The sequence below is a fragment of the Oncorhynchus kisutch genome, linkage group LG30, assembly GCF_002021735.2.
Source record: "Oncorhynchus kisutch isolate 150728-3 linkage group LG30, Okis_V2, whole genome shotgun sequence".
In the NCBI taxonomy this organism is placed as follows: domain Eukaryota; kingdom Metazoa; phylum Chordata; class Actinopteri; order Salmoniformes; family Salmonidae; genus Oncorhynchus; species Oncorhynchus kisutch.
The window spans coordinates 350,480-369,583 of NC_034203.2; positions in this window are offsets into that span (position 1 = coordinate 350,480).

The following is a 19,104-nucleotide window of genomic DNA, read 5'->3' on the forward strand; positions in this document are numbered from 1 at the left end:
GTAACACAACAAAATGTGTAAAAAATGAAAAGGTGTGAATAATTTCTGGAGGCAATGTATACATTTAAAAATATCAGTGGTAGCAAAGATTAGCTATATAATGACCAGTGAATACCCCATTCTATTATAGACAGAAGCCGGTGACATGACAGACCAATCAGAACCCATCTGTCACATTCTGACCTTAGATCTTTTGTTATTTCTTTGTTTTAGCATGGTAAGGGCGTGAGTTGGGTGGGTAGTCTGTTCTTTTTTCTAGGTTGTGGTTTTGTATTTGGCCTGGTATGGTTCTCAATCAGAGGCAGGTGTCGTTCGTTGTCTCTGATTGAGAATCATACTTAGGTAGCCTTTTCCCACCTGTGTTTTGTGGGTGATTGTTTTCTGTTATGTGTAGGTCACCTTACAGAACTGTTTTGTTTCGTTCTCCCTTGTTATTTTGTTTAGTGTTCTCTGTTTAATAAATATAGTAATGAACACTTACCACGCTGCGCTTTGGTCCTCACCTCATTCCAACGACGAGCGTTACAGAATCACCCACCACCAAAGGACCAAGCAGCGTGGTAAGGAGCAGCGCTATCTGGAGGAGGTGACAACATGGGACGAGATAGAAAGGTGGTCGGTCGACCCAGGGAGAGTGCCGGAGCCCGTCTGGGATTCTCTGGAACAGTGCGAGGAGGGATACCGGAGAATGGAGTTGGCACGGCGGTCAAGGAAGCCCGAGAGGCAACCCCAAAAATGTATTGGGAGGAGGCACACGGGGAGTTTGGCTAAGTCAGGTAGGAGACCTGAGCCAACTCCCTGTGCTTACCGTGGAGAGAGGTGGACCGGGCAGGCACAGTGTTATGCCGTGAGGCGCAAGGTGTCCCTGGTGTGCAGGCATAGCCCGGTGCGTTACATCTTAGAGCCTCGTATCGGCCGGGCTAGAGTGGGCATCGAGCCAGGTGCTATGAAGCCGGCTCAGTGCATCTGGTCTCCAGTGCGTCTCCTCAGCGCGGGGTATATGGCACCAGCCCTATGCACGGTGTCCCAAGTTCGCCAGCAAAGCCCAGTGCGGTCTGTTCCACCTCGCCGCACTGGCCGGGATACGGGGAGTATCCAGCTAGGAAAGGCTGTGCAGGCTCGGTGCTCGAGACCTCCAGTGCGCCTCCACGGTCCGGTCCATCCGGTGCCTCCTCCACGCACCAGGCCTCCGGTGGAAGCCCCAAGCACCAGACTGTCTCTTCGTCTCCTTCCTCCAGGTGCTCCCTCCTGTCCAGCATTGCCAGAGTCTCCCGTCTGTCCTGAGCTGCCGGAGTCACCCACCTGTCCGGTGCTGCCGGAGCCGCCCCTCTGTCCTGAGCTGCCGGAACCGCCCGTCTGTCAGGAGCTGCCGGAGCTGCCCGTCTGTCAGGAGCTGCCGGAGCCGCCCTTCACTCCGGCACTGCCGGAATCGCCCTTCACTCCGGCGCTGTCGGAGTCCCTCGCCTGTCCGGTGCTGCCGGAAGCTCCCGTCCATTCGGGGCCCTCTGCTAGGGTTCCCAGTCCGAGGTCGGTGGCGAGGGTCGCTGCTCCCAAGGCGCCACTTAATTGGGCCGAGACTGATGGAGTGGGGTCCACTTCCCGCACCAGAGCCGCCACCACGGACAGACGCCCACCCAGACTCTCCTTTATAGGTTCAGGTTTTGCGGCTGGAGTCCGCACCTTTGGGGGAGGGGTGGTACTGTCACGTTCTGACCTTAGTTCTTTTGTTATGTCTTTGTTTTAGTATGGTCAGCGCGTGAGTTGGGTGGGTAGTCTATTTTCTTTTTTCTAGGTTGTGGTTTTGTGTTTGGCCTGGTATGGTTCTCAATCAGAGGCAGGTGTCGTTGGTTGTCTCTGATTGAGAATCATACTTAGGTAGCCTTTTCCCACCTGTGTTTTGTGGGTCATGGTTTTCTGTTATGTGTAGGTCACCTTACAGAATTGTTTCATTTCGTTCTCTTTGTTATTTTGTTTAGTGTTCTCTGTTTAATAATTATAATAATGAACACTTACCACGCTGTGCTTTGGTCCTCACCTCATTCCAACGACGAGCGTTACAGAATCTCTCGGCATGTCCAACCCCTCCAGTAATATCAGCCAATCATGGATCCTGCAAATCGTGGATCCTGCCATTCAAGATTATTCATAATCATGGTAGCAGCCACATTCATGTAGAAGTGTTTAGAAACATATTCTATTCTTATTACCAATAAAAGTGACTCCTAAATGACACAATACATTATTTACCATTAATTCTATTGGGCACAAAATAATCTGAAACACAACCAAAGCAAACAGCAAATGCATCCAACAATTGTGTAGCATCACAATCATAATGTAGACATTGCGTGATATGAATATGGGACCAAAATACTTTTTACTACTTTAATACATATACAAATAATAATACATTTTTGGTCCCCTAAAATAGGGGGAATATGTACAAAAAGTGCTGTAATTTTGCCCGATTTGAATTGAAATATACTCAAATTGAAGCTGACAGTCTGCAATTTAACCTCATAGTCATTGTATCATTTCAAATGCATAGTGCTGGAGTACAGCGGCAAAACAACAACAAAAAGTGCACTGTCCCAATACTTTTAAAACTCACTGTAGGACCCATGTTTGTTTGGCTTCTGCACACACTAGTTCTTCAATTTTCCCTTTCACCATGGCCTGTACTACACACTCTTCCTCATACTCCTTCTCAATGGGGATTTTTTCATCCCTTAATTAGGTAACACCCTTCAATCCTCTGCTCAGGTCACAGAGAACATTTGGTTCCCACCTCTTTTTGTCTTTGGTTTCCCCCTAACAAGCCCCAGGTCTTCCTATATGGACTGTGTCTAAAATAATCCCATGCTGCTTTGTGTGGGAGGAGGATCTGGCCCCTGTCTAAATAGCTCTACCCAGTGTTATGCTGTATATATAGATAGTTGGGCCAGTGCTGTTGCTGTCTGAACATTCCAAGTGTGCCAGTTTCTCCTCTATAACTGTTGCTAAGTGAAAATTGAAGCTTCTGCGTTGTGCTATATATTTATGATAGTTTTCCACAGATAGCAGATATGCAATTTGCAGAGTACAAACTTGGTTTGACATTATCCGGAATGCTAATCAATAAAAATGTCTGTTAAATTCGCTGCTCTGTTTATCTTTTTTACACCGTGTCATTTCATAGGAAATTGTCGGAGGTGCTCTCGTATTGTTACATCATCGACATTTCGAGAATAAAAGCTCCCCCTTTACCTGCTGTACATTCTCAAAATGAAGGATATCATAACATGTTCCTTCTTTTCTTTCGTTATTTCTTTTCATTCCTCAGGTCATCTCCATTGGACACAGCTATCCATAAGCAGACATCTGAGGTGGGGGCGGGAAAGGGGGGAGGAAAGGAGGGTGAGCCAGAGGGGAAGAAAATAGGTTGGTGGGGAGTTCCTGGGGATGGGGTTTGTTCATAGCTAGACGAGCATGATGACCGCACTGGAGGCTATACTCCTCCTCTAACCACCGCGTGAACAAGCGGCATAAGCGGGGGCCCTTCGCCGTCATTCAGTGGACTCGCTGAGGCGTATGAGCACACATGCTCCACAGGAGATGAAACCGTTGTGACTGAAAAGCGACCCAGTCTCTCTCCTCCAAAAGCACCTGTCCTCTCCATTCCAAAAACACCCATTCTCTCTCTCTGCACCCCTCTCTCTCTCTTTTCTCTTTAACCGATCAATAACAAGTAAAATTATGGGCGCCTAAGATGAGAGATGTGGAAGGAGGGGCAGAGGGATGGAAGGAGAGGGGTCTAAACCTACAGGCTTGAATGCTTCAGTGTTGTTGACATCTGCCACTTATCAATGGGGGTCTTGATTGATTTAGGCAACAGTCACTGCTTCGCAAAAGAGAGTGGAAGAAAGAGAGACGAAAAACAGAGGAGAGAGAGGTGCCTAAAGGATGGAGAAAAAGAGCAGTGGCAGAGAGTCCAGTCCTCTCTCAGCCTCCAACAATATTGATGTTATTTTTCTGGCTCTTCAAAGGCAGCAGTCTGGGTTCTTGGTTTGGGTGTTGTGCTACAGAAGCTTCCCAAACCCTCTGAGGCTTGTGAAAAAAAGCATCCTAGACACACACACACACACACACAGGGGAAAGCTCACATGCATGCACATAGACCAACCGATGCACACAAGTGCTAATGCATACATATATACACTGCTCAAAAAAATTAAGGGAACACTAAAATAACACATCCTAGATCTGAATGAATGAAATATTCTTATTAAATATTTTTTCTTTACATAGTTGAATGTGCTGACAACAAAAATCATACAAAAATGATCAATTGAAATCAAATTTATCAACCCATGGAAGTCTTGGAGTCACACTCAAAATTAAAGTGGAAAACCACACTACAGGCTAATCCAAATTTGATGTAATGTCCTTAAAACAAGTCAAAATGAGGCTCAGTAGTGTGTGTGGCCTCCGCGTGCCTGTATGACCTCCCTACAACGCCTGGGCATGCTCCTGATGAGGTGGCAGATGGTCTCCTGAGGGATCTCCTCCCAGACCTGGACTAAAGCATCGGCCAACTCCTGGACAGTCTGTGGTGCAACGTGGCATTGGTGGATGGAGCGAGACATGATGTCCCAGATGTGCTCAATTGGATTCAGGTCTGGGGAACGGGCGGGCCAGTCCATAGCATCAATGCCTTCCTCTTGCAGGAACTGCTGACACACTCCAGCCACATGAGGTCTAGCATTGTCTTGCATTAGGAGGAACCCAGGGCCAACCACACCAGCATATGGTCTCACAAGGGGTCTGAGGATCTCATCTCGATACCTAATGGCAGTCAGGCTACCTCTGGCGAGCACATGGAGGGCTGTGTGGCTCCCCAAAGAAATGCCACCCCACACCGTAACTGACCCACCGCCAAACCGGACATGCTGGAGGATGTTGCAGGCAGCAGAACGTTCTCCACGGCGTCTCCAGACTCTGTCACGTCTGTCACATGTGCTCAGTGTGAACCTGCTTTCATCTGTGAAGAGCACAGGGCGCCATTTGCGAATTTGCCAATCTTGGTGTTCTCTGGCAAATGCCAAATGTCCTGCACGGTGTTGGCCTGTAAGCACAACCCCGACCTGTGGACGTCGGGCCCTCATACCACCCTCATGGAGTCTGTTTCTGACCGTTTGAGCAGACACATACACATTTGTGGCCTGCTGGAGGTCATTTTGCAGGGCTCTGGCAGTGCTCCTCCTTGCACAAAGGCGGAGGTAGCGGTCCTGCTGCTGGGTTGTTGCCCTCCTACGGCCTCCTCCACATCTCCTGATGTACTGGCCTGTCTCCTGGTAGCACCTCCATGCTCTGGACACTACGCTGACAGACACAGCAAACCTTCTTGCCACAGCTCGCATTAATGTGCCATTCTGGATGAGCTGCACTACCTGAGCCACTTTGTGGGTTGTAGACTCCGTCTTATGGTACCACTAGAGTGAAAGCACCGCCAGCATTCAAAAGTGACCAAAACATCAGCTAGGAAGCATAGGAACTGAGAAGTGGTCTGTGTTCACCACCTGCGGAACCACTCCTTTATTGGGGGTGTCTTGCTAATTGCCTATAATTTCCACCTGTTATCTATTTCATTTGCATAACAGCATGTGACATTTGTCAATCAGTGTTGCTTCCTAGGTGGACAGTTTGATTTCACAGAAGTGTGATTGACTTGGAGTTACATTGTGTTGTTTAAGTGTTCCCTTTATTTTTTGGAGTAGTGTGTATACACACACCCAGGTAGAGGAAATGGAGGAGAAATAAATCTTCATCTAATTATGAAGCTTAATAAACTCACTCAAAGGGGAATGCTTACTTTGTGTCCTTTGGGCAAACATTGTTTCCACATGACAGGCTCACTAGCACAAATATACACTATTTTCACACTTTTTACTTTGTGTCACCTTGGGTGTTTGGGCACTTTTGTCTCAAGGTGGAGAGACTCTCTTTTTTCCAATAGGTTATTTGCAATGCCTCATAACAAGTTTTATTGAACATTTTTCACATATTTTGTATCTTGATAAAGTTGAGAAAAAGTAAGCAGATACATACAGACAAATGAAAACAGTATTCAAATAGATTTTTTTAACAGAATGTAACACAAGCTGGTTGTACTCTGTTACAGTACATGGTCATTATGTGTTTAGTGTTGTGTACTCATGTCACAGTATATCCCGTTAAGAGGTCAATTTAGTTAGGTGAATAGAACAAATGAAATGACAACTCAAAGGTGACTCTTCTTCCACCTGTGTGAATGAATTGTAATTAATACTCTTATTATAAACTAATAGTTTTATGGCTAATGCACTAAAGATGCCCTACAGTCGACACTCTTACTCATTCCAATATAGCTTTAAAAAAGGGGACAGTCCGAACTCAGTCTTTTCCTTTATTTCATTGCGAAGACAGAGCGGATCTTCCTCTTTTCATGTATTGTAGGGATGAGTAGGGCATATTTAGTGCCTCAGCCATACATCTATTTGTGTACAACCTAAGATAAGAATTCACAAGTAGACATGCGTGGGATTTCGCCTTTTTCATGTTACACAATGCTCACACTTCCACTCCTCTCATATATAACTCTATGAAGCCTTTCATGAATGGAGATTCAATGCTTCACCCATAGGCTTGAATCACCCCTGTAGCTACCCTGTTGGACTGAACATAGAGTTCACATCTGGAGGTGCCCTCTATTGTTCTGTGAACAAACAAGATGATGTAAGTGCGCAAGAGGCACATCATCTGTTCTGTGCCTTCAGCGCTCAAATGCTGTTGTATTCCCATAAGACATGTGAGTGAGTGAGTGCAGGCCGCCATTTGTTTGTGTGTGTGTGTGGGGGGGGGGGGGGGGGGGTTGACGTGTGTGTGTGTGTGTGTGTATACACTCAGAAATAAAAGGTGCTATATAGAACCTAAAATGGTTCTTCGGCTGTCCCCATAGGATAACCCTTTGAATAACTATGTTTGGTTCCAGGTAGAACCCTTTTGGGTTCCAAGAAGAACCCTTTCCACAGAGGACTCCACATGGAACCCCAAAAGGTTCTACCTGAAACAAAAAGGGTTATCCTATGAGGACACCCAAAGAACCCTTTCAGATTTTTTTTCTAAGGAGTGTATTATGCATACATGTGCTCGTCCTGTGTTTGTATGCTGGGGAGAGGGGGGATCTATATCTGTTGCGGCTCATATAGAGCTTGGACAAAATGTCCTGGGACTTGTACCCTAAATGTCAGAGGATTTGTCTCCACTCTGGGAACATGTAACCCGTAGCCATCAAATACAGTCTCTCACGTCAAATGCTACATGTAAGGAGATAGTGTCCCACTAAATAGTGAATAGGGTGCAATTTTGGATGCTCATCACTTACCATTCACTGTTCAAAACCAATGATGTCATAGACCAAAAATAATCATTGAGTGAAGTATACTTAAATGATGTTGTCTTTTTATTTATTTTATTTCACCTTAATTTAACCAGGTAGGCAAGTTGAGAACAAGTTCTCATTTACAATTGCGACCTAGCCAAAAGCTAAGCATTTCGACACATACGACACAGAGTTACACAGAGTAAAACAAACATACAGTCAATAATACAGTATAAACAAGCCTATATACGATGTGAGCAAATGAGGTGAGATAAGGGAGGTAAAGGCAAAAAAAGGCCATGGTGGCAAAGTAAATACAATATAGCAAGTAAAACACTGGAATTGTAGATTTGCAATGGAAGAATGTGCAAAGTAGAAATAAAAATAATGGGGTGCAAAGGAGCAAAATTAATTAATGAATTAAATACAGTAGGGAAAGAGGTAGTTGTTTGGGCTAAATTATAGGTGTGCTATGTACAGGTGCAGTAATCTGTGAGCTGCTCTGACAGTTGGCGCTTAAAGCTAGTGAGGGAGATAGGTGTTTCCAGGTTCAGAGATTTTTGTAGTTAGTTCCAGTTATTGGCAGCAGAGAACTGGAAGGAGCTGCGGCCAACGAAATAATTGGTTTTGGGGGTGACCAGAGAGATATACCTGCTGGAGCGCATGCGACAGGTGGGTGATGCTATGGTGACCAGCGAGCTGAGATAAGGGGGGACTTTACCTAGCAGGGTCTTGTAGATGACATGGAGCCAGTGGGTTTGGCGACGAGTATGAAGCGAGGGCCAGCCAACGAGAGCGTACAGGTCGCAATGCTGGGTAGTATATGGGGCTTTGGTGACAAAACGGATTGCACTGTGATAGACGGCATCCAATTTGTTGAGTAGGGTATTGGAGGCTATTTTGTAAATGAATTCGAGGATTGGTAGGATGGTCAGTTTTACAAGGGTATGTTTGGCAGCATGAGTGAAGGATGCTTTGTTGCAAAATAGGAAGCCAATTCTAGATTTAACTTTGGATTGGAGATGTTTGATGTGGGTCTGGAAGGAGAGTTTACACCTAAGTATTTGTAGTTGTCCACGTATTCTAAGTCAGAGCCGTCCAGAGTAGTGATGTTGGACAGGTAGCTATCGGTTGAAGAGCATACATTTAGTTTTACTTGTATTTAAGAGCAAGTGGAGGCCACGGAAGGAGAGTTGTATGGCATTGAAGCTTGTCTGGAGGGTTGTTAACACAGTTTCCAAAGAAGGGCCAGAAGTATACAGAATGTTGTCGTCTGCATAGAGGTGGATCAGAGACTCACCAGCAGCAAGAGCGACATCATTGATGTATACAGAGAAGAGAGTCGGTCCAAGAATTGAACCCTGTGGCACCCCCATAGAGACTGCCAGAGGTCCGGACACTAGACCCTCCGATTTGACACACTGAACTCTATCAGAGAAGTAGTTGGTGAACCAGGCGAGCCAATCATTTGAGAAACCAAGGCTGTCGAGTTTGCCGATGAGGATGTGGTGATTGAGAGAGTCGAAAGTCTTGGCCAGATCAATGAATACGGCTGCACAGTAATGTTTCTTATCGATGGCGGTTAAGATATCGTTTAGGACCTTGAGCGTGGCTGAGGTGCACCCATGACCAGCTCTGAAACCAAATTGCATAGCAGAGAAGGTATGGTGAGATTCGAAATGGTCGGTAATCTGATTGTGGACTTGGCTTAAGGCAGGTTAGGAAAGATATAGGTCTGTAGCAGTTTGGGTCAAGAGTGTCCCCCCCCCTTTGAAGAGGGGGATGACCGCAGCTGCTTTCCAATCTTTGGGAATCTCAGACGACACGAAAGAGAGGTTGAACAGGCTAGTAGTAGGGGTGGCAACAATTTCGGAAGATAATTTTAGAAAGAAAGGGTCCAGATTGTCTAGCCCGGCTGATTTGTAGGGGTCCAGATTTTGCAGCTCTTTCAGAACATCAGCTGACTGGATTTGGCAGAAGCAGAAATGGGGAAGGCTTGGGCGAGTTGCTGTGGGGGGTGCAGTGCTGTTGCCCGGGGTAGGAGTAGCCAGGTGGAAAGCATGGCCAGCCGTAGAAAAATGCGTGGATTTATCAGTGGTGACAGTGTTTCCTATCTTCAGTGCAGTGGGCAGCTGGGAGGAGGTGTTCTTATTCTCCATGGACTTTACAGTGTCCCAGAACTTTTTTTAGTTAGTGTTGCAGGAAGCAAATTTCTGCTTGAAAAAGCTAGCCTTGGCGTTTCTAACTGCCTGTGTATAATGGTTTCTAGCTTCCCTGAACAGCTGCATATCACGGGGGCTGTTCGATGCTAATGCAGAACGCCATAGGATGTTTTTGTGTTGGTTAAGGGCAGTCAGGTCTGGGGAGAACCAAGGGCTATATCTGTTCCTGGTTCTACATTTCTTGAATGGGGCATGCTTATTTAAGATGGTTAGGAGGGCATTTTAAAAAATAACTTCACATAAATATACTATGTCATTATAACAAATCCCTTGTGAGTGAAATGTAATTAAACACAAACGAGTTAAGCTCACTTGAACATGAAACTTTCTACTCAAATGGTTCAAGAAAACCGATTGCCTTAAACCTATTAATTTACTGTTAGATATATGCTAGGAGTCAGGAAGCAGGTGCAGCAGATGAGTTAAATAATGATAATAAGCAGATAAACAAAACAGGAAAAGAGCACAGAATATCTTGAGGGCTAAATAAACGTTATGTAATCAAGGTATTGATGAAGTCCAGGTTTGTATAATGATGGGGTGCAGGTGTGCGTAATGATTGTTGCCATGACCGCAGGTTAGTAAACTCGCGATGTTGAGCGCTGGAGAGAGAGAACGGGAGTAGGCGCTGCAAAAACTCAACATGCTTTGAACCAATGAATTTGTGGAAACTCAATATACAGTAATTCCATAAAAAATGACAAACACATGGAGAGATGGCACAAAAACTTCTTGATGCTACCCATCCCTGTTGTGGGATCATTTTCGTCAGCAACCGTTGAATAGCATAGCGCAACAGTCAAATAATATTACTAAAAAAATATTCATATTCATGAAATCACAACTGCAATATTCCAAAACACAGTTTAGCCTCAGATTTTGAAATTATGCTTTACATCGAAAGCAATGCAAGCGTTTGTGTAAGTTTATCGATAGCCTAGCTTAGCATTATGTACACATAGCATCAGGAAGCTTGGTCACGAAAATCAGAAAAGCAATCAAATTAACCGTTTACCTTTGATGATCTTCGGATGTTTTCACTCACGAGACTCCCAGTTACACAACAAATGTTCCTTTTGTTCCATAAAGATTGTTTTTATACCCAAAATACCTCTGTTTGTTTGTCGCATTATGTTCAGAAATCCACAGGAAAGAGCGGTCACGACAACGCAGATGGAAATTCCAAGTAGTCTTCATAATGTCCACAGAAACATGTCAAACTTTTTTTTAATAATCATTACATATTCGATAATATATCAACCGAGTGTGTAGGTTTTTCAATAACAGCGGGAGGAACAATGGCGGCTTTACTCTGTAGCGCAAAAACTCACTCTGAGAGCCCCCACCTATCCACTTACGCAATGTGATCTTTCACGCTAATTTTTCTAATTAAAAGCCTGAAACTATGTCTAAAGACTTGACACCTTAGGGAAGCCAGAGAAAAAGGAAACTGGTTGATATCCCTTTAAATGGAGGATAGGCATGCATAGGAACAGAAGGGTTTCAAAATAAGTGGCACTTCCTGATTGGATTTTACTCAGGGTTTCGCCTGCAATATCAGTTCTGTTATACTCACAGTCAATATTTTTGACAGTTCTGGATACTTTTGAGTGTTTTCTCTCCTAATCTGTCAATTATTTGCATATTCTAGCATCTGGTCCTGAGAAATAGGCCGTTTACTTTGGGAACGTTATTTTTCCAAACAAAAAAATAGTGCCCCCTATTGGGAAACAATATTCAATGTTTTCAAAATTTTCCATGAATGACTTCTAAAACATGCTTCTAAACATCAATATATTGTTTCAGTTACAATAATAAAAGGTCCAATAAGTAAACAGTGTTTCCTGAACAAGCATCATTCCAAGATGGCGTAACAGTCAGATGCTTTGTCTTTGTCCTGTCGTGTCCCTTGTATATATATATATTTTCGCTTATCTTTTAAAAATAATTTTCCTAAAGCTCAACTTCTAAATACTCTCCTGCAACCCGCCTCACCCAATGTGGCGTGGATCTGTTTTTTCTTAAGTATTTCTATTTACTTCGGATCTGGAATCCCTCAACTGAAGCTAGCCAGCTACCAACTATCAGTCAGCAAACCACTGTTAGCAGTCATCAGCTAACCTTTAGCTCGGAAAGCTCTCGCCAGTTTGTACAAAGTTACTCAAACCAGAGTATAACGGACCTATTTTTCTCTCCATTATTTATTTATTTATTTTATTTTATTGCACCAGGTAGGCTAGTTGAGAACAAGTTCTCATTTACAACTGCGACCTGGCCAAGATAAAGCATAGCAGTGTGAACAGACAACAACACAGAGTTACACATGGAGTAAACAATAAACAAGTCAATAACACAGTGGAAAGACAAAAAGAGTCTATATACATTGTGTGCAAAAGGCATGAGAAGGTAGGCGGATAATTACAATTTTGAAGATTAACACTGGAGTGATAAATGATCAAATGGTCATGTGCAGGTAGAGATACTGGTGTGCAAAAGAGCAGAAAACTAAATAAATATAAACAGTATGGGGAGGAGGTAGGTAAATTGTGTGGGCTATTTACCGATAGACTATGTACAGCTGCAGCGATCAGTTAGCTGCTCAGATAGCAGATGTTTGAAGTTGGTGAGGGAGATGAAAGTCTCCAACTTCAACGATTTTTGCAATTCGTTCCAGTCACAGGCAGCAGAGAACTGGAAGGAAAGGCGGCCAAATGAGGTGTTTGCTTTAGGGATGATCAGTGAGATACACCTGCTGGAGCGCGTGCTACGGGTGGGTGTTGCCATCGTGACCTGTGAACTGAGATAAGGCGGAGCTTTACCTAGCATTTACCTGGCTTTACCTTTTGCTTGAAGAAGCTGGCCTATGCTTTCCTGACTGACTGCGTGTATTGGTTCCTGACTTCCCTGAACGGTTGCATATCGCGGGGACTATTCGATGCTATTGCAGTCCGCCACAGGATGTTTTTGTGCTGGTCGAGGGAAGTCAGGTCTGGAGTGAACCAAAGGCTATATCTGTCCTTCGTTCTGCATTTTTTGAATGGAGCATGCTTATCTAAGATGTTGAGGAAGTTACTTTTAAAGAATGACCAGGTATCCTCAACTGACGGGATGAGGTCAATGTCCTTCCAGGATACCCGGGCCAGGTCGATTAGAAAGGCCTGGTCGCAGAAGTGTTTTAGGGAGTGTTTGACAGTGATGAGTGGTGGTCGTTTGACTGAGGACCCATAGCGGATACAGGCAATGAGGCAGTGATCGCTGAGATCCTGTTTGAAGAAAGTGGAGGTGTATTTGGAGGGCCAGTTGGTCAGGATAACGTCTATGAGGGTGCCCTTGTTTACAGATTTAGGGTTGTACCTGGTGGGTTCTTTGATGATTTGTGTGAAATTGAGGGCATCTAGCTTAGATTGTAGGACTGCCGGGGTGTAAGCATATCCCAGTTTAGGTCACCTAACAGAACAAACTCTGAAGCTAGATGGGGGGGGGCGATCAATTCACAAATGGTGTCCAGGGCACAGCTGGGAGCTGAGGGGGGTCGGTAGCAGGCGGCAACAGTGAGAGACTTATTTCTGGAGAGAGAAATCTTTAAAATTAGTAGTTTGAACTGTTTAGGTCTGGACCTGAAAAGTATGACATTACTTTGCAGGCTATCTCTGCAGTAGACTGCAACTCCTCCCCCTTTGACAGTTCTATCTTGACGGAAAATGTTATAGTTGGGTATGGAAATCTCAGAATTTTTGGTGGCCTTCCTAAGCCAGGATTCAGATACGGCAAGGACATCAGGGGTTGGCAGAGTGTGCTAAAGCAGTCAGTAAGACAAACTTAGGGAGGAGGCTTCTGATGTTGACATGCATGAAACCAAGGCTTTATCAATCACAGAAGTCAACAAATGAGGGTGCCTGGGGACATGCAGGGCCTGGGTTTACCTCCACATCACCCGCGGAACAGAGGAGGAGTAGTATGAGGGTGCTGCTAAAGGCTATCAAAACTGGTCGCCTAGAGCGTTGGGGACAAAGAATAAAAGGAGCAGATTTCTGGGCATGGTAGAATATATTCAGGGCATAATGCGCAGACAGGGGTATGGTGGGGTGCGGGGACAGTGGAGGTAAGCCCAGGCACTGGGTGATGATAAGAGAGGTTGTATCTCTGGACATGCTGGTTGTAATGGGTGAGGTCACCGCATGTGTGGGAGGTGGGACAAAGGAGGTATCAGAGGTATGAGGAGTGGAACTAGTGGGTCCATTGTAAACTAAAACAATGCTAACTAACCTGAACAACATTATACAAGGCATATTGACATTTGAGAGAGACATACAGCGAGGCATACAGTAATCGCAGGTGTTGATTGGGAGAGCTAGCTAAAACAGCAGATGAGACAACAACAGCTAATCAGCTAGCACAACAGCAGGTAAAATGACTAGACAGAGAGGGTCGGATTAACTACACACAAAGCCTGAGTTTGCGGCTGGGGCCGACAGATAAAACATAAAAAAACAGAATGGAGTACCGTGATTAATGGGCAGTCCAGCAGGCATCAGCTATGTAGCCAAGTGATCGCAGTGTCCAGCAGGCATCAGCTATGTAGCCAAGTGATCACAGTGTCCAGGGGGCAGCAGTAGATGGGACAGGGAAGCCTCCACTACGCTAGTGACACAGCGTTTAAAGTTAGTAGCCCGGGGGTGGCAGGGGGGGCTCTGCTCAGGGTTGGTAGGGAGATGTGCCTGCTAGCAGGGAGATGTGCCTGGCTCACGGCTAACTGGTGCTAGTGTTACGCCCCTGAAAACAGGGGAGAAATAATCACGACAGTGATACGGTGTTCTATTCTCAATTCAACGTTTAGTTCAATCATTTCACAAAAGTAACACATTACAAAACAACAGAAAATCCATTCTACAAATAACACAGCAAAATATCTTATTAACAACACGCATGTTCATTCACAATCAACATAAAATGGCAGCTACTCTCAGTACGATGCTATTCTTCACTTCAACCGAGCAGGGCTAATATTACTCTCTTCAAACTTAACTCTAACTTCCTCAAATCAAATCAAATCAAATGTATTTATATAGCCCTTCGTACATCAGCTGATATCTCAAAGTGCTGTACAGAAACCCAGCCTAAAACCCCAAACAGCAAGCAATGCAGGTGTAGAAGCACGGTGGCTAGGAAAAACTCCCTAGAAAGGCCAATACCTAGGAAGAAACCTAGAGAGGAACCAGGCTATGTGGGGTGGCCAGTCCTCTTCTGGCTGTGCCGGGTGGAGATTATAACAGAACATGGCCATAAATGACCAGCATGGTCGAATAATAATAAGGCAGAACAGTTGAAACTGGAGCAGCAGCACAGTCAGGTGGAAGTTGAAACTGGAGCAGCAGCATGGCCAGGTGGACTGGGGACAGCAAGGAGTCATCATGTCAGGTAGTCCTGGGGCATGGTTCTAGGGCTCAGGTCAGTTGAAACTGGAACAGCAGCATGGCCAGGTGGACTGGGGACAGCAAGGAGTCATCATGTCAGGTAGTCCTGGGGCATGGTCCTAGGGCTCAGGTCCTCCGAGAGAAAGAAAGAGAGAAGGAGAGAATTAGAGAACGCACAATTAGATTCACACAGGACACCGAATAGGACAGGAGAAGTACTCCAGATATAACAAACTGACCCCAGCCCCCCGACACATAAACTACTGCAGCATAAATACTGGAGGCTGAGACAGGAGGGGTCAGGAGACACTGTGGCCCCATCCGAGGACAAGACGTTACTAAAACACACCTTAAACACTCTTGACATGTTAGCGAGTTATAACATTTAAATTACTATTTTTATCATCAATAAAGTACCTGAAAACAGGGGAGAAATAATCACGACAGTGATACGGTGTTGTATTCTCAATTCAACGTTTAGTTCAATGAGAAAAAGACGGCGATTTTCCCCAGGAATATGGGTGGAGACCAGAGCAATCGATCTCAGGCTCATAGATTAAGAGCATTTAGTAGATCACAGATTAACACTTTTAGGCACCACAAAATAAAGTAATCAATCTAACGTTTACACATTACTCTCACAATTCATACCCTTTGACAGATTTTAACTTTAACATAATTATATGAATGTTATCAATCTTTATCAACTGATACTGAATGCATCTTTTTAACCTTAGATGTTTTAAGATCCTCACATACTATGAACTTACTAATACTTTTCAATTTATAACAGGCTATGAATATTTCCTTTAACCTGTCACACTCTCCCCGACAAAATAAATGTTGTCCCAACATTACCAACATTGTCTTCTTCAACGGTCCGTATGCACTGGACCTAGAAAATCCTCTTCTGTAAGGTAGTACTTGAGCAGAGGTCAAGGGTCACAGTTCAAATATAACTAACAAGTTATATTCACAGTCCATATCTGTTGACCAGCTATATAACATAAGCAATATTTTCTTATACTATTGATCAACAGTCCATCAATTTTAATGATCTATATGCATAGTCTGCAAATTGTCTCTTTTGACAGTCTGTGAAATCAGACAGTAGTCCATGGTCAAACATGTCAACTCTGTAGTCTCATGTTTGCTGAAGCCCATACATGTAAGGTGGCTGAAAGTAACATTGCTGTAGTGATGGCAGCCATGGAACCAGTCCTGGTGCAGAGTAGACAGGGAACAACTGTGGCTGTATACTGTAGCAGGAAGGGATACCAAGCTGATCATAGGTGATACGTCTTGGAGGGTGTCTCTCTCTTTGTGGCAGCTGGTAGGCTGGTTCCTCAGGTTCAGCAGCATCAGTATATGAAGGAAAGGCACTTGGTGGACGATCATCAGGCAAATTTTCAGCAGGCAAGTTACTCTCCTCAGCAGGCAGGTCTTTAACTGTTGTTGTCTCCTCCAGCCGCTTTTCAACAAGAGGCTGTGCTGGTAGCGTATCAGGGACTGGCACTGCAACTGTCTGTTTCACTGTTGGGGGCCTGTGTTCCCACTCTCTCGCTGGTTCAGCATTCCTCTCCTCAGGTACTGTAGGAGATGTGGGAACCTGTAGCGGCTCATGATGAAGGTCATATTCATCCCCACTGTCTTCATCAGAATCTAGAGTCTGTGATGCAGGCTGGTGTCTCCTCGTTTTCTGACTTTTGTCCACTTTGGTCATTCTGGTTGTGTCTCAAAAGGTAAGTGGTCACAGGACATGAGCAGATTTCTGTGCAGGACCCTGGAGCGTCCCCTACCCTTTTCTGGTCTCAATTCATAAATCGGCAGGTCTGAATCCATTTGTCTCACCACTGTGTGAATTGTATCTTCCCAATAGTTACGGAGTTTTCCTGGTCCTCCTCTTGGTGTCAGGTTTTTAATCAGAACTCGCTCGCCAGGCTGTAGCACTGAACTCCTAACTTTAGTGTCATAGTACTTCTTACTTCTTTCAGCGGCTTTCTGAGCATTTTCACTTGCAATGGCGTATGCTTCTTCCATCCCTCGTTTCCAGTTCTCCACGTATTCTCGCTGGTTACTGGAACCTGCCTCTGTGCACAATCCAAAGAGCATATCAACTGGAAGCCTGGGTGATCTCCCAAACAGAAGATAAAATGGTGAATAGCCAGTCACTTCGCAACGGGTGCAGTTATAGGCATAAACCAGTTTGTTCAGAGACTCCTTCCAATTTGACTTTTGTGTCTCAGTGTCTTTAACATTTGCAACAATGTTCTGTTCATGCGTTCCGCTTGACCGTTTCCCATCGGGTGATAGGGTGTTGTCCTGGACCCCGCCATGCCACTGAGTTTCTTTAACTGATGGAACAACTGATTTTCAAATTCTCCCCCTTGGACATGGTGGATGCGGGACGGGAACCCAAACTTCAGGGCAAAGTCATTGAAGATGAGATTTGCAGCAGTTTTACCTGACTTTGATGTGGTGGCGTAGGCTTGAGTGAACCGTGTAAAATTATCAACAATCACGAGGATGTACTCATATCCCCCTTTGCATCTGTCGAGATGAAGGAAGTCAATACATACCAGTTCAAATGGCTGTGTTGTCACAATGTTTGTCAGAGGAGCTCTTGTTGCATGGGCTGGCTTTTTCTGCTTGACACAGCTACAAGTTTTAGTCACATAGTGCTCGATGTCAGATTGCATATATGGCCAGAAGAAGCGGTCACGTACTAGTGATACAGTGCGGTCAGTACCTTGGTGTCCCATGTTATTGTGCAACTCTTCCATCACTTTACCTTTGTACTGCTCTGGTAGAACTAACTGCTTGCGGGCTGTAGTGATTCTGTACAGAATGCCATCACTGTCTATTGTCAATTTGTCCCATTCTCTGAATAGGCATTTTGTCTTTGGACTGAATTTCTTTTGCTCTTTAACTGGCGGTTTGGAACCAGACAGTTTGAAATTGAGCACAGGACGGATGACCGGATCAGATTCTTGTGCTTCTCTTATCCCATCTTTTGGGATCGAGCTGGTTGTTGCAGTGGTTGTCTCACCTTCAGCTCCATAGATGCAGCTGAAAATGACCAAGGTACAACAGCCTCTTTCTGTACCTCAACTGCTTGTATCGTGGCGGCGATGGTGTCTGGTGGAAGCTCCTCAGAACATTCTCTCATCAGTGACTCTACATCCAGTGGCATCCTTGACAAAGCATCTGCATCACCGTTCTCTCTGCCTGGCCTGTACTTTATTGTAAAGTGGAAATCAGCCAAGTCTGCAACCCACCTGGAAGTGGTTGCGTTCAGTTTTGCAGTAGACAGAATGTAGCAGAGCGGGTTGTTATCGCTGTATACAGTGAAGGTCGGAGCATAGTACAAATAGTCATGGAACTTATCAGTGATTGCCCATTTTAGAGCTAGAAATTCTAGCTTGCTCGAGTGGTAGTGATAGTTCTTCTCAGCTGCTGTTAAGGTTCGAGAGCCATAAGCAATGACCCTAAGCTTCCCCTCTTGCTTTTGATAAAGAACTACTCCCAAGCCTTGGTGTGACGCATCAGTGTGTACAACAAATGGCTGAGTGAAATCAGGGAAACCTAAAACTGGTGGGTGAAGCAAACACTCAATCAGCTGTTCAAGTGCCTGTTGATGCTGGTCAGTCCACAGGAATGGCTTGTTTGAGGGCACCACATGACTTACTTTCTTTGTTTTTGTTTTCCGTGGGTGGTCAGGTAATTTCTCTGAATCTGCTTTCAGGAGGTCATACAGGCAGCTGGCACTCCTAGAAAAGTCTTTGATGTACTGTCTGTAGTAAGTGAGTAAACCAAGCATTTTTCTGAGCTGGCCCACAGTCTCTGGTCTGATTTCTTTCAATGCTCTTACTGCTTCAAAATCGGCTGGGTCAACTCGGCTGCCCTCTGCAGACACTATTCTGCCCAAATAACGGACCTGGGGTTTAAAGAGATCACACTTACTTGGTTTGAGTTTAATGCCATACTCTCTGAGACGCTGCAAAACTTTTCGCACATCATTCACATGGCTGTCGAATGTTTTACTGAAAACTAGCGTGTCGTCCAGATA